At 36.7% G+C, this 23,365-nt stretch overlaps 1 protein-coding gene across 2 annotated transcripts in view; it reads left to right on the forward strand.

Annotated features, from left to right (window-relative positions):
- Cdh12 (cadherin 12) overlaps positions 1–23,365 on the forward strand; it is a 1,234,181-nt gene that overhangs the window by 682,704 nt on the left and 528,112 nt on the right. The window contains exon 3 of one of the 2 annotated variants that reach the window (XM_017591412.3): positions 1,955–2,100. The gene's annotated coding sequence lies outside the window, so the exon portion shown is untranslated. Of the gene's footprint in view, positions 1–1,954; positions 2,101–23,365 lie in introns of those variants that run through there. The other variant, NM_001427475.1, reaches the window with a different exon arrangement.

A 23,365-nucleotide genomic window follows, 5' to 3' on the forward strand; every position in this document is an offset into this window, starting at 1 on the left:
AACCACGTATCACTTGTAAGTGCCCTGTTAAAGCCAGGCTGGGATGCTGTGGAGAAGTTAGCAGTCCTAGTTCCTGCTTGCTATTTATGAGCAGGGAGCATTAATTTCGATTTAAGGAGCCTCATTTCTGCTGGAGCTCTCCACTGCCTGGCTATAATTGGATAATGTGCTTCCTGCTTAAGAGTAGCAAAAGTTGTTTCCTTCTGAAGTGAATCGATCAAGTCTTTTCACCTTCAGCTCTCACCCTCCACCAGCTGAGGGAGCACCAGACCTCTTCACAGGAGGCTAGAGGAGCCTCAACTTCTGGGACCTCTCCCTAGAAATTTGTTTCCTCCCAAAAGGAACACAGCCCTATCCACAGCAATTCAGTTACACCCTTGAGTTTTCTTTCAGCAAGAAGTTTGACCACAGAGTTAGTCTATTAAGGAGACAAATCAGAAAGGAAAGTTTATTTGGTGTGTACAGGCAAGCAGATGCCCTATTGTCTATGTTTGGGACATTTGGTTATATGGATTTGGGAGTTTTCTCATCTACATATGAGTACTACTATTACCATAATACAAAAGGAGAGCTACCTCTGTCTGTCTGTCTGTCTGTCTGTCTGTCTATCTATCTATCTATCCATCTTTCTATGTATGTAACACACACACACACACACACACACACACACACACACACACCAGGGGATGGCACATGTCCCAGTTGCGACCTACATGGAAAAGGCATGCTGAATATGTCACACAGTATTATTGTGAGAGGACAGTCGTCAGTTTCCTTTCCGGCAATGAGAATTTTCTCACCCTCAAGACATGCAAATGACTTTTTTCATCTGTTCTTTTTATGCTATTTGCATAATTTTCTCCTGCAAAAGTGAGAGCTGTCAAAAATTAACCGTTTGGGGCTTCCACATTCAGTTCTGTGACCTTTTCCAGGGCCTTAGATCTCTTCTGGAACCTAGTAATTTTGGATGTGGGAGAGTGGGGGATATCGAGAAGTGGGAGAAAGGGAGGAGGAGGGATGAGGAGGATCAGCAGGTATGGAATGATAGGTTAGTCATTCCATATAAACAGTTGCTTCATCCTTATTCCTTTGGATAGGAATGCCATTTTTCGGTTTCTTTCTTCCAATCAGCATTTAATAGAAAAGATGTCTCTGTTAGGTGTGATGGACTCTTCTGTTACTCTAGGTAACCACATGAACCTTTTTTTTCAAAGTGTGATACTAATTTAAAATGCTATTTGAAAAAAGTACTGGAGCAGATCTCTGTCTTGCATGCATTGGATTATAAGCTTGTGCCTGCATGAAACTGCCAGATATGCTTGTTTAGTATGAATCCTGTCTTTTTACAAGTCAGAGAGTTGCCCTCTGGAGGGCTGTAATAAACCTTTAAAGTCATTTTAGTTAGACAAAGGTTGATATATGTAGCAGGCTAGGGGCAAAGGCAAATGCAGCTATCTCTTTTATCACATTGCTTTAAACATGTTTCAGCTTTAGGCTTGGCTTACAAATCAGCCCGATCAGTCTAGTAATTGTCTCATTGCACCTTATATCTAACACGAATGCATCTTGCAACATTGGTTGGAGAAAGCAGATTTGCTGAAGTCCTGCGATGGCTAACACTGTGTCTAATCAGCCTATAAATTATAGTCATAGTTGTAGTTTATCCATGAGCCTGGAAAAGACCAGTTTCTCAAGTGAGTTCCGTTCCTTTTCTGATTCCCAGGAGACCCACAGCCTCTCCGCATGCTTTGCCTGCACGCAGGGAGCGTTGCTTGCTAATCAGGTCAATGAATACCGCCTGACTCCAGGGACCTGACAGGCATCCATCACAGCAGTTAGGGAGACTGCAAACAGTACAAGCTCACAGAGAAACTCCCGCTAGAAAACATCGCTCAGTCCTCCTTTACTCACTGGGAATCTCCAAGGATTTCAGCTGATCTTTTTCTCCCTTCAGACAGCGAGGAGCTTGGCATAAACAGAGGCAAAGGAGAAGAGCACGCTGCCACTCTGTGGGTGTTGATTGAAAACTTCGATCTCCTCACCCATTTATGGTTGATCTAAAGGATTTCTCACTTGATCACCGAGAGTATTTCAATTAAGGTAAGTGCTGCTGCGCCTGACTGGCTGCATCGCGCGGAATCTGCACAGAAAGTTCTTACTGTCTGCGCTGACATTCTGCACTGCAGTAAGTGGCTATCTAAGGCAGGGAAAGGCTTAGTTTTACAAGCAAGTGTCCTGGACGGGAGCCTGAATTTGGGGATAATGGCATTTCAGAGGAGTCCTTATCAAATCTAATAGTTCTCTTTTCACCGAAGAAAAATAAAAGGATATGTGTGTGGGGGGGGGGGGTGCGCCTTCATTTTTGCTTCTCTAATAAACGATTAAAAATCTGCAGGGTGTCAAGGTAACTTGATTTTGCTTGAAGTTATTCCTTGATGTCAAAGATAAAATTGGATTCTAAAAGCTCCTAAGTTAAATTGGAGGCAAAGAAATTTACAAATAATCTCTGAGATCCTGTGCACGTCTCTAGCAATATCCCTGCATTGCCTTTAGGAGAACGGATGAGGGACTAAGTCTCAGAGAGTTTAAAAGTGTACATTTAAGGGGTAAACTTTATTACAGTAAACGCTTTTCAGAGAAATGAGCTAAAAGATTAATTATTTATTTTATTGACATAATGTATAGTCATTATACAATGTAGATAGGATTCTCTTAGGAGATAGATTTTTGAATAGAAAGAAAATCCTGCTTTCTGAAATGCTTGTTTTTAGGAAGGTAAATCAAGGTACTATGTTGAATCTTGACTTTTAGGTATATCATTTCTGAAGTTATTTTTGCACTCCACCCATAGTTAATTGAGGTTAGGTTAACAGGTCACACATAGTTTAGGGCAATTATACACCCACTTTTAATAAAATAATTAATGTTATTTCTTCTGTGCCCTTTTTCTTTTATTTGTGGAAAGGATTTGGAAAGATCATGATAAAACTTTTTCCAAAGTTAATTTAATTAGGTAAGCTTTTTCCTTTCTCATTTAATTTATTCATGTCAATATACACTAATGTATTGCTTGCAGACTATGGTAAATATGATAAGGATAATCGAATACTTTGATCACGAAATTCACAGAGGATATATTGATTACCACTCTGGAGATGTGAAAACAGTGCCTATGTACCTTGTTATTATGTGGGTCAGTTACTATAAAATTATCTTAAAAGAATTAAAGATGCTATATAAAGTACAGTTTGGTGCTGTTATAATAGTTTTCATACCTAATTTTAATAACTAACCTGAATCATTAAAGAACAAATAAAACATGTACCTGTTTTGGGGTGTATTATTTGTTATGGCAGCCCAGATGTGTCTTTAAAGTGAACACTTACATTTCTCAGATGTTGACTCCAGTTTCCTCCCACAGGTACTTTGAGCTGGACAGTCATAAAAATGTCAGAACACTGTTTATATTAATTCTCTATCCTTCTGCAATTCTCATGGGAGCTATACCGGTCAATGCTGGTGCCATTGCATCCTCCACAGGGGCACAATACTTGTAAAAGTACTGTAGGCTTAAGTTCTTGCTAGTTGTGTTTCAGTCAAAGTCTGAAAATATTTGCTATTTCCATTATACTGTGATGTCTAACTCTTCTCTGGGAGAGGGTGACATCTCCAAGATTTAAAATTAATTGAGGAGAACTGTATGCCTAGAAGTGACTATGAGGGGTAGCTATATTCTTTCCATGTTATCAAGCAAACTGGGTAAAGAGGTAAAAAGCACAAGCCTATTTAATATTAAATCATCTTGTCACTAGCAGCAGGTCTGTATCTTAGACTACTCTATGCACTCAGTTCAAACGCATGGTAACTTCAAACTCAATGAACATTTATTGGACATTCTGATCAGTTAAGTGTATGGCCATCAAAGGATACAAATTGCGTGTCCTAATGTATTTATGTGTAAACATGTAAACAACTGATGTCCCAATTCACATGAATATTTCCGAAGGACTTTTAATATTGCTGTTGCTATTTTCTTGTTTTCATTATGAAAACATATGAGGGAATGGAGAATCTCTTGTGAGCCATTGCAAATTAGTAGTTCATGTTCTCAAGATGAGTCAGCAGATAAAAGTGTTTGCCACCAAGGCTGAGGAACTGAGTTTAATTCCCATAGCCCAAATGGTTTGATGAGAGAAAAGTTTCCTGCAAATACACCACACACACACACACACACACACACACACACACACACACACACACACAAGTAAATTAAAAGGTAGGCTAGGAAGTATTTATTTTAAGTACCATTTATGTTTTACTTATCTATAACTTATTATATTATGGCCACCTGTGACTATACATCTAGGAGCTTTGGGATTCTCAATTTTCATTCACTTGATTGCAATTTATTCCATCTATATCAGAAAGCATTTTATAGGCTATAGAATTTGCCTATAAATTACCAAACTCATGGTAATATCAACCTTACATAGAATTTATATTGAATAAAACACTTTCTAAAAGTAAAAGTTGTTAAATCTTTATGAAATTTAGACTTGCATTAAATCTTAGCGGTAGAGCATCTGCCTAGCGTGTGTGAATCCCTAGTTTCTAATCCCAACACACACACACAAACACACACACACACACACACACACACACACTTACATCTTAGATACACTCACACATATGTACACACACACACACACACACACACACACACACACACACTTCAATCTCTTACATACCCACAACATATGCATACATACACACAGACACTTTTCTCTCCCTCTTTTCTTTTTCTTTTTTTTTTTTTTTTGGTTCTTTTTTTTTTTTTTTCGGAGCTGGGGACCGAACCCAGGGCCTTGCGCTTCCTAGGCAAGCGCTCTACCACTGAGCTAAATCCCCAACCTTTTCTCTCCCTCTTATAAACACATACACATACACACACACACGCACACACGCACACACACACACACACACACACACACACACACACTGATCTAAATCCAAAATTCCTTTTAAGAAACTGGGATTAAAAAGATGATAAGAGGAAATCATATTCATGCCAAAGAAAACTATAATATTAGACAATATAGAATATTATTTGGAAATGAATTTGAGAAGTTAACTCAAGCAAAGATGACAGCAAATAGGGTTAAATTTACCAAAGTTTATTTGCTATTTATAAACTTTTGTAAATATTCTCATAAAAGAAACAGTGTCTATATTTCAGCAATATCTGTATTTCTATACAAAAGGTACCTCCAATCTTATGATGAGGAAGGAGAGAGATGAGATAAAATTAATATGATAAAATATCAATATGATTCATATCTAAACCCAAGATTGTGCTACATGATAATGCCAAGTTAAATAGTATGACTAAAACATTTGGTAGTATCTTTGTTAAGTTTTTTGTTGGAAACTGAAAATTAGGGTATAGAGTCTGGAAGCATGGCTCAGAAGCAGTAACTACTCTTTCAAAATAAACAAAGAAACAAACAAACAATCAAATAAACAAAAAAAAAACAGATTTATTAACCAGCATCTGTGTCAAATGGCTCACACACTTTATAACTCAAGTTCCAGTGGATTACATTCCTTCTTTTGACATTCACAAGTAACTGCACGAATATTCTACTCATACATATACTAAGGCAACCCGTATTTAAAAGAAAAAGTTTAAAAAATAAAATATGACAGATTGTAGTAAATATTTCACAAAGTTCAGCAACATTTAGAAACACAATCAAGAATATATGTATATAGTACACACACACACACACACACACACACACACACACATACACACACACACACACACACACATACAAATAAGCCATACCAACCAGCAGGATGTTAATAATCTTGGTTTTATTAACTGAAAAATAAACCATCATACATTTATGTAACAGGTCAAAAAATTAATGGTGGCTGGAGAGATGGCTCAGTGGTTAAGAGCACTGACTGCTCTTCCAGAAGACCTGAGTTCAATTCCCAGCAACCACATGGTGGCTCACAACCATCTGTAATGGGATTCAGTGTCCTCTTCTGGTGTGTCTGAAGACAGCTACAGCATACTGATATATAATAAATAAATCTTTTAAAAATTAATAAAGCTACTAATTTCTGTTATACCTAAAGTGTGAGTGTTGTCAGTAGGGACTTGTTTGGCAGAAAAATAAGATGCTAGAATACATGTAGAAATCATAGATACTTCTATCAAATTATAGAAGTCTCACAGTCATTTAAAGAGTGGTTCCTGACTACCTTGGCCTTACATGAAAACCAGGAGACAAAAGGTGCTTTTAGTGAAAGTACAGAATATCTGAATTATTGACTTTAAACAGAAAGTGCTTTGTTGTTTTTTATGATCTGATGGGCTTGAGCTAAATTTGAGAAGTACAAAGATGGCAGTCTGGAGAAATATGTAAGATGCATGTATAAGATAGTTAAGAAGGAAAAAATATCACCTTTCACCCTTGAAAAAGATAGAATTTCTGGTTTATCGTAAAGGCTAATACAAGAAGAAAAGAGTGTGTTTTTGAGGAGGGGCAGTGAGTCTCTGGGGTCATATGTGTTATGCTAGACAAGCCAAAAAATATTGAGACACTTTCCAAATTTTCCCATTTTTTAGTAGTGTAAATTCACCAATTCAAGCTAGGTAAACCTTTTTGAATTGACTTAATAACTTGTATAACTATCACCCTTGTAACTAATAGATAGGACAATATAATATAGCACCATAGGCACATGGTCTGCATGTAACCTGGATGAAATCTTGACCCCTCTGAGGATATGCACTTGCTCTGTGCCCTTGAACAAACCATTTAAAGCAGCTAAGGGCTGTTTTGATGTTCTTTAAAATGGTTATAATTATAGTATCTCTCCTATAGATTTGTTGTGACACATAAAGGAGATAATTTGTCTAACTCACTCATTTTCTGTCAAGTATTCTGAAAATATTACTGTGAAGGAGAAGTGTTGCTATCTTTCACTTTTCTTGTCTAGGAGCAATTATTGTTATGTCCTGGCAGTAATAAAAATGTGGACACAATCTCCTCAATCTGGTTCTGTAGACTGTATTTACAGAAGAACCTTTGCGTTTTAAGAAAATACAATTTCTTTCATTGGATTTCCACTAGTGAGTGAATGAGTCTTAAAGGAGTGTAATCTGAGACTCGATTTAGAGAAAGCTTTCTATTTTGGACAAAGGACTAAAATAGCCGTTGAATCCTTTGTTTTGATTCTTTTTGGAGCACTAAAAGAAGTTACAGCCTTAACACATGTAGTCCCTTTTGGACTGTTGTTATTCAACACCTGACTGGATTACAGCATTAAAAAAAATACAGCAACCATCAAAGTAGAGTTATATCACAGTGCATGGATCACTAGCTTTTCTTTTCTGTATAATGAAGCATAAGCATAGACTATGCTCAAAAACTGTAAGGCTGAATCCTTGGTTCAGAATGAGTCCTTGTTCAAATGGGAAGAATTCATATTGAATAAATTTTCTGGTTATCCTTATAATGAATATAGATGGACTATATTGGAAAAATATGTCATCTGTTGTTAAAGTAGAATCTAATATCTACAAACATATTCGTGTTCTTTTATAGGATTTATATATTTGCACTGTAAATTCTGACCAAGGTATTCCTTGTTGGATTCTGTCTCTTTACTAATCTATGCAAAAGTTTCAATTATGGAAATGCATTTTCAGCAATGCCATACATTTTTTTCCATATTAAAAGCCACACATCCTTATCATTGTCTGTGTAGAAACATGTAGTGACTTACAGTAGCAGATTCTTTAGTGTCCATACAGTTTTAATAATTCAGTAGGTTGAGAAAAAACTCAAGAAGCAAAGATTATAAACATGATAATTCAGAGTACATAGAGATATAGCCCTAGTGGTTGGGATTATAATTATTCTCCAATATGCAGTTATAGAGATGATGATTTCCGCTTTCATTAAAATACAAGAAGGAATGAAACTTCTCATGTTTTTGGATTTCTGTGTCATAGTTTCTGATAATTATTTTTTGTTCCAAAATTTTATTACACTAATTTATTTGTGTCTGTGTGTATGCATGTATGCACAAGTATGCATATGTATTTACGTATGTTTGTGTGAGTATTCACATGTCACAAGGTAGTTATGGTGGTAAAAAACATAACCTTGCATAAAGTTATTCTTTCCATTTACCAAGTATGCTCCATGGTCCAAACTCAGATCCTTAGATCTGCAAGTTTCCCAATAAAAAAATCTTCTAAGGCACCATGCCCATCCAAGATACTGCTCTTCTAACCACCTCTCTGGAGAGGCATGTGGCTTTTCTTCACTTTATGGTTGTGACAAACAAATTCTTCCTTTGACTATCGTGTGATTGTCCAAACATTCCTAGGTCGCAGATTGATCGGGTTTAGAAAGGAACTCTTCTTATCACTAAGAAGTCATGAGAAACTGTGAATGAAGAAAACCCAGTGAGGTGTTGTAAAGCTCCTATGTAATTCTGCCTTGTTGCCATTATTGCCTCTGATATTACATATGTGAGCTTATTTCTGCTCCGACGTTTTCTGATTATTTCATATAAGCTGTGACATTCTCTTTTCATCCTAAGTTTTATCTCATATTTACTAAATACTGCATGTTAATGGTTTCTCCCATGTATCTATTTGCTTAGGGAAGAATGAGTCATACTCTTGACTACAGATGAAGTGTCAATGCCAAAAGATTCTACTCTATCTTGTTATTTTTTAAGGAAGGAATGAGGACTGTAAGAAGCAGAAAGGAGGCAAGTTGAGAACTGGAAAGGTTGACTCATCTTTTTATTTCATGTCCTAATTTGCCTACCTTTTCTGTTACCTTTTCAGTGGGGACTGAACAACACAGACTGTACGCTGCAGAGTAAGCCAAGTTATAAATACAGCCAGCACACTTTCTTTTAGCACTACTCATACCTGTGTATCTAGTAAACACCAAGGTGCTCCATTCTGCTTTACAAATCCTCCCCACACAGTTTCATAACCCTACCTCTCCATATCCCATGTCACCCTCATCTGCCATGTGCTGTATGGTCACCTTACTGTAATCCTGTCCTCCACAAAAGCATGCGCAGTATTTCCAGGGAATTGATGACTATAATTACAAATATAAATATGTAACCTTCCTCCTTCTATTAAAACTTCCAGTGTGACTTGTCTTCTCCTTTAGAAGCTAAACTTCTTGAAATTCCCTGTATGCCAGCATTGATGGTTACTCCTTCCTCTCTAACCTAATCTTCATCAGACTCTGGCTCAGGTATAGTCAGTGTCTTTGTTTTTAACTCAAAGATTTCATTTTATTTGTCATATTACTTTTATATTTTATTAATATAAGACCCTTAGTGATTAAAACAGATTAGTTTGACACTTTTGTATGTTTTTGCAGTAGATTTTATACCTGTTCTATGTGAGTTACAGAAGCCATCATAGGGTTTACTCATGGTGAGATCACAGTGTTTTGATGGAGAAGCGGTGGAATCCATGTTCCCAGAGACAAATACAAAAATACTGGTTCAAATATTAACTGGGTTTCTTCTCTAAAATGAAGTAATTTATTCATATGACAATATCTGTTCCTTTTGTTTTGACATTTTAATTGCTGCTATTTAAGAAAATACATTAAGCCCTCATGTCCTCTCTAGTCAATGTCAACAATTTCAAATCTGATAAGAGTTAGACTATTTCAAAACTTCAACCAGTTTATAACAGAAATCTGTGTCCTAAATTTGAAACATTGCAGCTACCTTATGGATTATGTAATCTTGTCTTTAAATAAGCAATAGAAATTGTTCACACACATCAAATAAAGGTCACTGTGGTAGTTTGAGTATGCCTAGACAGGGAGTGGCACAATTTGGAGGTGTAGCATTGTCTTAATAAGAGTTGTCTTGGTCATAGTGTCCACAGCAATAAAATCCTGAATCACTTATTCCAATTGGTTCCTATCAGTGTGATAATAACGTTTCCCATCCGTTTGAAATCAATGAACATGAATATTTTAAAGTACAAATCCACTATCTTTAAAAGTTCCACTTTGTGGCTTATTTCATAACTAGACAATATTTAGTGTCATACAATTATGTTCGTTCTTATTCTTAGCATTTATAATCTTTAGAAAAATTAAATTGGTGGGACAAGCAATAGAAACTGGATGTACTTGTGAACTCATAACTGGAAACAAAGCTTGCTTTTAGATGCCTGTTGACCTTCTAGGCTTAGGGAAAAATGATAGCATTACATTTAATATTACTATAATTAAAGTGTGTTTTATTACTTGTCTTTTGCATGGCATGAGGTGAAATGTTATAGAAATCAATATATAGCAAACAACAACATTAATTGTGGAACGAATTCCTCTCACAGATATTTAGGAGCAATCTTCCTTGGAATCATCCTCAAAAGGAAATTGCAATTCTTGCAGAAACACAGTTTGGGTCACCTGGGTCTAGGTCTCTGGATTTTTCTAAAAGCGTTCACAAGGCACAAATGACATTTTAAATAGCTTGTCAGGCAGAGATGTGATTTTTAATGCAGGCCCACAAAAATAATGGCTTTGTGTATGTGTGTGTGTGTGTGTGTTTTATCAGTGCCCCTAAAGGCAAACATCTGAAAAGCAGAGCAGAGCATAATGCAAAGATAAATGTTTTGACTCCTGTCTAAGGAGGAACATATTATCAACATAAAAGGGTAATAGCTCATGAGAGGCAAAAAATGCAAGCTAGTTTGATATCTCACAGATTTTGTTTTGTTTTTTGTTTTTGTTTTATTGTGTGGGTCAGCTGAGAGGTATTCCTTGACATCAGGAAATTTGTTCCTTCCAGGATGCTGTTATTTTTTTTTAACTTCTCAGAGAGAAAAGCTGCATAAAATATGCTGCCATTTGGAAGAATATAAATGTGGAGTCCTGTTCAGATATAAGCACACAAAATTCTTTTGCATAGAGTGATAAAAGTGTCATCTGGATTCCATTAAAATAGTAAGATGTACTTCAAGCTGATAGCTTATGTTATCCACCTATCTTAAAATCCCAGTTTTAAGATAGAAAGCCATGACTACTTCCTTCCCTGTCTGTCTCACTTTGCTTTCCGGGACTGCTCATGGGTGCTACCACTTGTGGCTCAGTGGATACATCTTCTCTTTCCTGTCTTTGGTTTTCCTTGTCTTGGCAGTGGCATCTTGCTCAGAAAATGCAATGATTTTCTATGAAGAGATGCAGAAAATTTAAAACGTTTTGTTTAGCAAGTTGGTTCATTCTATGATCTGTGGAATATAGATCTGGTGGAAGCCTTGGAAAGGTTTCCACCATTACTAGGAAGACCCTGTACTCTAAGATGCTGTGCTTCTTAAAAATCATATAAAGTTTATGTTAACAGCCATTCAGTTACCTTAGATGGGTCTAAGGAATGGAATTACACAGTTATCACAGCAATGAATAGGGGGCACTGCTTCTTTCACAAGAAAGCCTACGGACTCCGGAAGCTTTATCCAGCCTCTTTATCTTCTCTATTCTGAATAATTTGCTATTTCTGTTTATCTGTTTGTGTCTTTGTGTCTGTGTGTCTATGCACCTGTTTGTCTCGGTGTGACACATTCTCTCTATCTCTGTCTCTCTCTGTCTCTCTATCCATCTCTCTCTCTCTTTCTCTCTCTGTCTCTCTTTCTCTGTCTATCTATCTATCTATCTATCTATCTATCTATCTATCTATCTATCTCTATCTATCTATCTATCTATCTATCTATCTATCTATCTATCTATCTATCTGTGTGTGTGTGTCTATTCTGTCTTTGTCTCTCTATCTCTGTGTCTCTTTCGCTCCCTGTCTCTATGTCTTTCTGTCCCTCTCTCTCTCATAGGTCTGGTTTTGAACTCCTGAGCTCTGGTGATTTGGTCCACCTGTTTCATCATTTCCTCCATAGTAGGAGTTTCAAATATACACTAGTTCACTACATTCTAATACTCTAGATGTTTCTGGATTCTAGATCTAGGTTCTAGAACTAGAACTGAGATTCATATGACACCCAGCTCCATCGCTTCGAGCTGACTTCAGAGCAGTCTGAGTTTATTGAGAATATTTGCTCTATCCCCTCTCACTTCAGCCAAATTTGAATTTCAGTGCCTCTCCTCTTGTTGTCTTCTTCAAGAAATTAACTTTGACAAGTATATTAGTCTAATTTCTATTACTAATACCGCTAAGAAAAAGAAGTTTGCAGTTGCATTTCTAAATGAACCAGTTTGAGTGTGCAGTTCTGGTTTCTACCATCAAGCTCCCAGACCCTGAAGCTATAAAGAGCACATAGATATGTGGTACCTTTGTTCCCTCCATATCTCTGAATAAAGTCACCAGTTTTCAATCATGCTAGATCCCCATGACTTACCTAATAGTAATCAGCATTTGCATGGAGTTTCTATAATCTTAGGACCCTATTGTTTGGAATTATATTTTCAGGAATGGGCCCTCAGAGGACACAATTCATATGTTAAATCCATATCCAAATAATAGTACAAGTTTGTAGTAAATTAGATTCTTAACTCTTGGTATTGTATGCATTGAAATATACTGTACAATTTCTTATTTCAAGAAGAAATATCAGAGCTGGGAATGTAGCTGAGAAATAGGGTACTTACTTCTCACATTCAGGATCCTCCAATCTGCTTCTTCAAGAGGAAATTCCAGAATTAAAGACAGATTTTTTTCTAATCTGTTATTATGATAGTAAAAACTAAAGGTCTTCAATATCAGCCTTGAGTTCACTGTATAAATAAATTATTTCCTGCACAGAGCAGGCGGTGCTGTTTAGGTGATAGAGGTATAGAACATAGAATTTCTAAAAGTCAAGAATTTACTCATCTAAGTCTGGCAATGTCCTAAAACTCACACAAATAGAAGGGAGTTTAATATCTAGGTAACTATGTACATTTGCAAAGTATGTACAGCTTAGTATTCATTAAAATTTTCAGGCCTTAGCTATGATTCATTTGCAAAAATAAATGTATAGAAAATAGCAGAAATTTCCCTTTAGTGAGCTGTGAGATATGATCTGTTCTTCATGTTTATAAAGTATGCTTAGTTTGAATTTCCAAACTTGCAATAGCATTGCATTTAGTAATGGCACTATGGACAGAATAAACATGTGTTTAATGAATATTTACTTTGAAGATATTGAAAAGAAAAAGGTTAAATTAAAAAATCAGTTTGCCTTAATAATTATGGTAATAATACTGTTTGTGGGGGTGTGTCCATGTGTTTGTATGTATATGTATGTCTGTATATGTCTATGTATGGACACATGTATTACAGGAGTTATATATAGTCATTTATTTTAAATGTTTCTCTGAGTAATTTGTTGTAATTATAAGAAAGTAGTTTTAATATTAAAATAGAGTATGGAGATTGATTTTACACTGAGGGAAATAGTATTCACTTTATTCATTTATTAATAAATGAATTTTCCCACTAATTTGCAAGAGCCCCACAAGAAATCTTTCATAGTTTTCAGGCTGATTGGAAAGAGATCTATATAAAAGTAAATGAAGAAGAATGTAAGAATTTCTGCAAATGCATTAAAATTATGAACCAAGAGGAATCCATACCTGATGAGATAAATGTGATGATTTTGTGTATGAGTAAGGAATGTGGAGACAGGTAGAATTTCTCTCCAAAACTTTTTACTACACAGTAATATTTTAGGGAACAGATGATAATAACATAATTCAAGATAACAAAATGCTATGATATTCCTTTGCCATTTCAAGACCTTCATAAAATCAATAAACACCAAGATAGAGTAAAACACAGAGGAGTGAAAGCCATGAAACAAAAGCCCTCCACATAAAGAGACTGTGCAAGCCTGACAAGACCCCTTGCCTCTGTCATCCTCCGGCTGTAACTGAGAACAGAAGTCTCCAGCAGGAAAAACAGAGTAGCTTTCTAAGAGTATATGACACAAAACTGGTTTATAGTGTTGTATAGATATTGGGAAGTTGGAACTGCCTAGAAATCATTTGAGAAAAGAAGCAATGTTCTTTATATGGAAAGTTCATGGGGGGTTCATACAGGGATATATCAGTTTCCTAAACTCACAGAGACTTGACTTGAGCTAGAAAAAACATAAGGGGCAATGGAGAGGGGGCTAGGAGGCCACAGGGAGTCTGAGGGATGCTTCAGAAGTTGTTTTAATCCCAGGTTGCATGTTTGAACACATTTCTCAATTCCCTCTGCAGATAGGAGATTTTCAAGTCACAGAACTAAGAGGATTTTTGAACACTAAATTCCTCTGCCTACCTGAAACAAATTCAGTGGAGTTACATTGACAGTGTTGCCGGGTATAACAGATGATTTTGGGAATATATTATATTAGATAGGAGCAAAATAAATTGATTTATCTCAGATATAAGAAACTAAACACATACACATGCATACTTACACACATACATATCCACAGTCACATACTTAGCACATACACATACACACAAAGCACACACATGCACACACACACACACACACACCACATACACACCACACACATACACACACCCCACACCACACTACACACAACACCATACACTTTCCACTAAGGTTTCATCTATGTTATAGTACAACATGTTGTGTATTGTGTTGTTGTTGTTCTTAATTAAATCTCTCTGGATTTCTTGATTTAGGACCTGTGATTAAGTTGTCTAGAGACTACTTTTGCCAATTTTAATGGCATAATGCTTGAATCTCTGGGTAGGTGTGTGTGTTTTCTTTGTGTGTGTGTGTGTCTGTCTGTCTGTCTGTCTGTGTGTCTGTGTATGTGTGTGTAAATGCCACACAGTGAGAAAGAAAAGTGGAACACTTTAATCCCCTAGTTGTTGCTCCTTCATGCTGAACTAAATCTGAGAGGAAGGGGGGAAAAGAGGAAAACTAATAAAACATGAAAAACATGTTTTGTTTTACATATTATGAAACATAAATTTTAAATGAATCACATTCAGTGGTATTAAAATCAAAGTTAAAGCATTTCTTGATTGTGTATATTTTCAATATGTAAGGCATATTATTATGTTCCCATGTATTTAAATAATTAAATGAAAGAAACTATGAGTGGTTTCAAGTGTATTGTCTACTGAAAAACAGTTTCTCTAAGAAAAATAGTAACTATGTTGCCTTTGGTTGAATATCCGGAACTATAAACAAAATATTGAAAGACTTTGAGATCAATGGACAAGAGCACCATTTTCTTTAATTTTAACAAACTAGAATTTCAATTGGATTAACCATCAATAATTTTTCTCTCTTTATGCAGTTTTCTTTGCATTTTTAGACCCTTTTTCTTTTTCTTAGCATCCCAGAGATTATACCTTATAGGATGTGGTTTAATGACAATCAACAATAAATATGATTACCATATTATCAGAGGAGTAAGAGTCATAAAATGGCTATAGGTTTTGTGTTTAATCTGTGAACTGCATGACACAAGTCCTCATATTTTCCTGGCCTTTTAATTTTTTTATTTTCTGTAATATTTTAACATCTCTCATTTCCAGTTATCTTATTCCTTGTCCCTGATCCCAGTTTCAACTTTGCCCTCAAGGGTCTCTAATAATTTCAAGCTAAGAAAAGCCTCTGTTTACCAGAAGAATCGAAGAAACTTTTATTAAAGACCTTTGGCACCTCAAATGCCTAGTGCTAGGATAATAAAATTGTATTGTATCTCCATCAAATGATACTTTTATGGTGACTGAGGACCTCTGGCTAGATTAGGTTACCTCAAGCACTTGCTGACTCCACTGGCTGTAGGTGAAGACTCCCTAGATGCTCACTGTTTCTTTGGAAAGAATATTTGTGCGTTTCCCTCTCTGAACTCATACCAGCTGCAAGGTGAGATTTCTGCTGAGGATGCTCTTGAGAAATCACAACTCCTTTGTGCAAACTTCTTGCTGCCCTACCATTCTCATCTGTTAGGACATGGAATTTGAACGCAGCCTTCCAACTGAAGATACCCATAACATCAAGAACCCTTGGAAAGAATATTTTTTTAATTCTGTAATAAAGAATGATAAGAAATAGATGAAGAAAATGAGATAAAGATCTGGCAACACATCACCTTCTAAGATAGTCTGTCCAGTACTCAAACATTTTACAAAATTTCCGTAAATATCTGGCATGGATTCAGTGTATCTTTCCTTAAAAACAGCATTAAATGGTGTCTTGCAGACTGTGTAACAGGATTCATGTTTATGGAGATGCCAAGTCAAACCTCAGAGTCCATCTTACCTTTTCACCATAGAAGCTTTATTTCCATTGCCAAATTCTAACTCATCTGAGCATTGGGTAAGATTCACCATGCACTAAACTCATACTGATAAACACTAAAATTCTACATATATTCAGTTATTAGTTACTCTTTATGACAGTTACACATCATATTGTTATGAGTTTGGTAAGCTGTTGTTATTAAGCCTAAACACTCACTGTCTTGTCTTCAATGAAGAACCCTGATCCATTCAAAATATTTCACTTAATTTGCTAATATAATGTAGTTATGGAATCATTGTACTGATTAGAATTTTTAAGTATTTAATTTATGTGTATGACTATCTTGACTTAATATATTCATATGAACCTCATGTGTGTCTGATGTACATTGAGCCTGATAAAATGTATCAATTACTCTGGAAATGTAATTATAGGTGACTGTGTGCTACTGGGACCAGGAACCAAAATCTAGGTTCTCTACATTAGAAGCAATTGCTCTTAAACACTGAAACATCCCCACAAACTTTGATTTTAAAACTGTGTGCCAGGCAAATATGGCTACTTTGACAAATTCCCTCACATTTGATGTAAAAAGCCTTGAAAAAACATGAACACCATAATAGAATATTTTTCACATTGTGTACATTCAAGAAACAGACTGATATTCAGCACATATTAAGGTCTTCCAAAGTTAGAACCCAATCTACTTGAAATCCGCAAATACTAGGAAAGTTCCCTGTGGTTGGAGAGAAGAAAAGAAACAGCAATTTATCTAACACTAATAACATCTGCAAGACATACATTATAACAAATTCAGAGAATGTCCTTCTTGAAAATCTACTTTGAGCAAGTTACAAAGTTACAGAATTACAAGTCTTTCTTTTTTAATTTATTTTTGCGTGCATCTGTCTGATTGTGTGTGTGTGTGTGTGTTTATATACATGCATACTCATGAGTTTTTATAAACATTCCACAACATGTATGTGGAAATTAGAGGAAAACTTAGAGGGATTAATTCTCTCCTTCCACCTACTTGGGTCCCAGAAATGAAACTCAAGTTGGCAGGCTCGGCAGAGCCTGCACAATCTATTCATAATACTTACTTAATATTTATAATTTTTGTTATTTTATGAATGTATTTCTTTCTAGAAACCTATGTGAGAGCATAAAAAGTTATAGTAAAGTTACAGACATTGGTATTTATATTAACATTGATTGCCAAAAAAATGTATCTCTCAGAAATAGACAAAAAAAGACATGATAGAATAAGAGTTTATTAGGAGAGTGGTTGTATATTTGATAGATTTTAAAATTTCCCCAGCATTTGTGCTTAAATCCTAATGCTCCTCTTAAACCATCAAAGTCCCTACCCATGCTGTAGTTCTGCTTTCTCTCTGATAATTTTTTTTAAATGTAGTAACTTTGTGATGTGACCAAATATTGGACTTTAGGCTTAGAATATAAAAATTGTTTTTTTATGAAAGGATCCTGAAAAGAGAGACGTAAGAAGTGCCATTTGGATTATTTTCAAATCTGACAATTTATGCCATTTTCAGAGTATGTTTACTATCGCTTGGTAAATATTCTTTTTTTTTTTGTTAGTCCTTTTTTTTTCTTTTTTCTTTTCTCCATCTTTATTAACTTGGGTACTTCTTATTTACATTTCGATTGTTATTCCCTTTCCGGGTTTCCTGGCCAACATCCCCCTAACCCCTCCGTCTCCCCTTCTATATGAGTGTTCCCCTCCCCATCTTCCCCCAATTACTGCCCTCCTCGCAACAATCACGTTCACTGGGGGTTCAGTCTTGGCAGGACCCAGGGCTTCCCCTTCCACTGGTGCTCTTACTAGGCTATTCATTGGTACCTATGAGGTTGGAGCCCAGGATCAGTCCATGTATAGTCTTTAGGTAGTGGCTTAGTCCCTGGAAGCTCTGGTTGCTTGGCATTGTTGTTCATATGGGGTCTCGAGCCCCTTCAAGCTCTTTCAGTCCTTTCTCTGATTCCTTCAACGGGGGTCCCGTTCTCAGTTCAGTGGTTTGCTACTGGCATTCGCCTATGTATTTGCTGTATTCTGGCTGTGTCTCTTAGGAGAGATCTACATCCGGTTCCTGTCAGCCTGCACTTCTTTGCTTCATCCATCTTATCTAGTTTGGTGGCTGTATATTTATAGGCCACATGAGGGGCAGGGTCTGAATTGGTGTTTCTTCTGCCTCTGTTCTAAACTTTGCCTTCCTATTCCCTCCCAAGGGTATCCTTGTTCCCCTTAAAGAAGGAGTGAAGCATTCACATTTTGATCATCCGTCTTGAGTTTCAATTGTTCTAGGCATCTAGGGTAATTTGAGCATTTGGGCTAATATCCACTTATCAATGAGTGCATACCATGTGTGTTTTTCTGTGATTGGGTTACCTCACTCAGGATGATAATTTTCCAGTTCCATCCATTTGCCTACAAATTTCTTAAAGCCATTGTTTTTGATAGCTGAGTAGTATTCCATTGTGTAGATGTACAACATTTTCTGTATCCATTCCTCTGTTTAAGGGCACCTGGGTCCTTTCCAGCTTCTGGCTATTATAAATAAGTGGAACATGTGTCTTTGTTATATGTTGAGGCATCTTTTGTGTATATGCCTAAGAGAGGTATAGCTGGGTGGGTCCTCAGGTAGTGCAATGTCCAATTTTGTGAGAAACCTCCAGACTGATTTCCAGAATGGTTTTAGCCGTCTGCAATCCCACCAACAATGGAGGACTGTTCCTCTTTCTCCACATCCTCGCCAGCATTTGCTGTCACCTGAGTTTTTGATCTTAGCCATTCTGACTGGTGTGAGGTAAAATCTCAGGGTTGTTTTGATTTGCATTTCCCTTATGACTAAAGATGTGGAATATTTCTTTAGGTGTTTCTCAGCCATTCGGCATTCCTCAGCTGTGAATTCCTTGTTTAGCTCTGAACCCCATTTTTAATAGAGTTATTTGTCTCCCTGCAGTCTAACTTCTTGAGTTCTTTGTATATTTTGGATATAAGGCCTCTATCAGTTGTAGGATTGGTAATGGCCTTTTCCCAATCTGTTGGTTGCAGTTTTGTCCTAACAACAGTGTCCTTTGCCTTACAGAAGCTTTGCAGTTTTATGAGATCTTATTTGCCGATTCTTGATCTTAGAGCATAAGTCATTGGTGTTTTTTCCAGGAAATTTCTCCAGTGCACATGTGTTTGAGGTTCTTCCCCACTTTTTCTTCTATTAGTTTGAGTGTATCTGGTTTAATGTGGAGGTCCTTGATCCACTTGGACTTAAGCTTTGTACAGGGTGATAAACATGAATCGATCTGCATTTTTCTACATATTGACCTCCAGTTGAACCAGCACCATTTGCTGAAAATGCTATCTATTTTCCATTGGATGGTTTTGGCTCCTTTGTCAAAAATCAAGTAACCATAGGTGTGTGGGTTCATTTCCCTGATACTTTTCATTCCATGCTTCTTTGTTCCTCTCTCAGTTCATGGGAATACTGAGTATTCTCATGGAAAATGGTTACAGCCCAGTTCTTATAAGAAAGGGGCGGAGAACTCACCTCTAATAGCTCTTCTTTGGAGTCTGTTCGTGTCAGAATTTCTCCAAGCAACATTTTTGAAGTTAAGTATGGAGAAGATGTGAAGAACAGAAAAAAAAAGACGTGAAACTTGTAAGCAAACTGTAAGGAATGTTAACATTGTGGCTCTGTGAGGTTAAGTAAAAGCTGGGTGCTCACTTTGAAGCTGATTTTCTATATGTATTTTTTTTACTATAATAAAAACTTTGTCAAAAGGAAAACTCCATTCATTTGAGATGTAGGACTCAGACCCAACATTGCAGCATTCAAATGCAGTGACATTGACTGACTTGAAATGACTGTGTATTATCTAAGCCATACCTGCACATGTCTACTTGCAAGGCGTTCCTCTGTGTCTGCACACAGTATCACAATGAAAACTGTTACAGTTCTGATGAGCCATGAGGGTGCTTCTGCTCTTACTTTTATTTAATCCTCATGACTTCCATTTGAACTAAGTTTGAACCAGTGGTCTTCACCCAGGACGTACCATGATGACTCAATATGAGAATTAATTACAAAAGTCATCATGTCTGTTAGGTAATTATTCAAATCTTAATTGTGACTCTGCTGGCCCAATTAGCCCAGAACACGAGGCTAATGTTAGGGATGGGTGGATGCTCAGCATCTGTGCCTAAGTGAGAGGCATCTGCTGCCAGGGAGTGCAGGGATGATAGTGTCTGCTCACCAGCTGTGAGCAATCAGCCCTAGAAGGGCACACAGGGCCATCCTGAGGAGCCATAGGAGGGTGCGAGTTTGGTAAAGACATGTATTCCTTGGAAACAAAAAAAGAACAAAATCCACTGTGTTCAGTTCTACTGAAACATAAACAGGAAAACAATGATATTTTGTAGTCCCTTATCCTTTTCAAGTGCATAATGCTATCAAAAGAAGAAAGCTAGGTACAAGTTCATGAAAAATCAGTAGGCTTATATGAATTTCTTCAAATCGTATTAGACTAGACTAGTAACGTTTACTTGAACAATATGAGATCTCACAAAATAAATATGAATGAACAATATAGATCTGTTTGTTTTGACCTTTGCTGTAAATAAAATACAATATCTCAGCATTTGATTTGTTTATATTTCATTTGACTTTATATTTATTATTTTGGATATATTATATTAATAATGTTATTTACATTTAAAGTATTTATTATCAATACTTATTAATAATATATGTGCATTTCTTTCTGAAAGAAATCAATTATTAGTGAAGGTTTACAATGGTATGAACTAATCATTCTTTTTTTTTTTCTTTTTTTTTTTTTATTAACTTGAGTATTTCTTATATACATTTCGAGTGTTATTCCCTTTCCCGGTTTCCGGGCAAACATCCCCCTCCCCCCTCCCCTTCCTTATGGGTGTTCCCTTCCCAACCCTCCCCCCATTGCCGCCCTCCCCCCATAGACTAGTTCACTGGGGGTTCAGTCTTAGCAGGACCCAGGGCTTCCCCTTCCACTGGTGCTCTTACTAGGATAGTCATTGCTACCTATGGGGTCAGAGTCCAGGGTCAGTCGATGTATAGTCTTTAGGTAGTGGCTTAGTCCCTGGATCATTCTTAATAGCTCTGTAAGTATACCAACATTTGTCCTAGATATGGATTGAATTTTCCTGTTAAGTTTAGCATTGTCATTTACTAAAGTTTTTTTAATTAATTCACAAATCAAATATACCCATGAAAGCACTTAAAGTTATTAAAGATGAAACTTTCTAATTTGCAGAAAATATGTGGATAACTTGCCCCTGAGTGTAGTAGGGGTGATTTAAACTTGTTTGCTGCTTTTTGGTGTTGGGGGGGAGGTAACATTTTAACAAAATTAAAAGAATTTCAGGTGTTTTCCAACATCCCATCATTGTTTTTCCTCATAGCTGAACTACTATGAGAAAACATGTTAGTTTTTTGCTACCAAACAAATTGCATTGCACAATTATGGTTTATATATAATAGAGATAGCTGTGCATAAGGAGAATTATTCCAAGTCAGCATTGCTTTCTAATGTAGCAGAGAACAGCACCCTGCCTACTTTACAAAATCCATGCCTCCCTTGTTGCCTGTAAGGAAAATATATAAATAAGTGCTTGCCAATCTTCCTTCTGAGGGAGTTTTAATTGAGGATAATGAGACATCCCCAGTTCCAAAAATGAGAATACTACAGCCACAAAGCTCTTTAAAATGCTAATAGGCAGGAGGCATTTAGGGAAGTTTTCTGAGATTATCCATCATAGCAATGGTGTAGGTAAATGACAGTTTATCAGAGATAGCTTCTGTGATCATACCTGTTTCCCAATTTTCATTTCCAATGCTGTCCTGAATGAAGTGCAGAACAAAGTATCTATACACTATCCCTAAGAGTTGTCAACGACTGCTGCTTAGACTTAGAAGTGTTAATTACACATTACTTGTCTTGCCTCTGCTCTTCATTTCAGCTATATTTTTTCCTTCACACTGCTCTCTAACTTTAAATCACACATTTACACTGTGCCTAAGTATCTTTACCCATTCTAGAGCGCTGCCTCAGCTGTAAGACAAGACCCGAGATGTGATAACGCATGGCACTACTTTAGCAAAGTGGAGTAAGAAATCACATTGACAGGGCTTAGATCAAGTCTGGGTTACGAAATGTATTTTTTCTCATCCACTGACTTCAAGGTCAACGATCTTTATTTTATGTGGAGTATATCTTATGTGACAGCAGAGGAAGAAATGTGGGCAGTGCAGGTTAATGCATTTGGGGTCATAATGGACTTGAAAGTGAAGAGAATCATCCCTCTTGAGATATTCGGGGAACGTTCCCAAGTTTAAAAGGAATGTTGATTTAATAGCCAAAGTTATGGTGAAAGCCAAGTGCTATAAGAGGCAAGAAAGGACAACTTTCAGTTGCCTGTTAGACAAATAGAACTTTGCTATTTACTTTTGAAGACATTATGACACAAAAATAAAATGGCTTGGAATGTTTTCTTAAATGTGTGTGGGAGTGGGAGTGGGGGTGGGGGTGCGTGCACACGCGGACATGTGCTCACGCACACAAATTTGGAGGTCAGTGTAAAAACACAGATGTTCTTGCTTTCAGTCGTGAGATACTCTTTATTTTCATTGTTGCATACGCAGAACTAAATAACGTGAGACCACCAGAAATTATAGCAGATGTGCACCTTAGTCTTTATGTCGGTCCCCTAGCAATTAAAGCAGAGGCAGTGTCTGACTCAGTTGCCTGCTTGTGGATTCCCTTTCCCTAACAGGATTACCTACTTGAGCCTCCATGCTGGAGAATGGGCTTAGGCCTAATGCAAGGAGTATTCCAGGGTGTAGTGGTACCCCAGTGGGATAGCCAAGAAGAAGGAGAGTAGAAATAATGGAGGGATTTGTAAGATTGGGGCTAGGAGAAGAAAAGGAACAGAGTGAGCATGATGGGGATGTCAAATGAATAAAAGATTTAAGTTTACAATCTCTGGCATTACAGATAACTGCTACTATCTACTATGTCATGC

This window comes from Rattus norvegicus, chromosome 2 (genome assembly GCF_036323735.1).
Source record: "Rattus norvegicus strain BN/NHsdMcwi chromosome 2, GRCr8, whole genome shotgun sequence".
Lineage (NCBI taxonomy): Eukaryota > Metazoa > Chordata > Mammalia > Rodentia > Muridae > Rattus > Rattus norvegicus.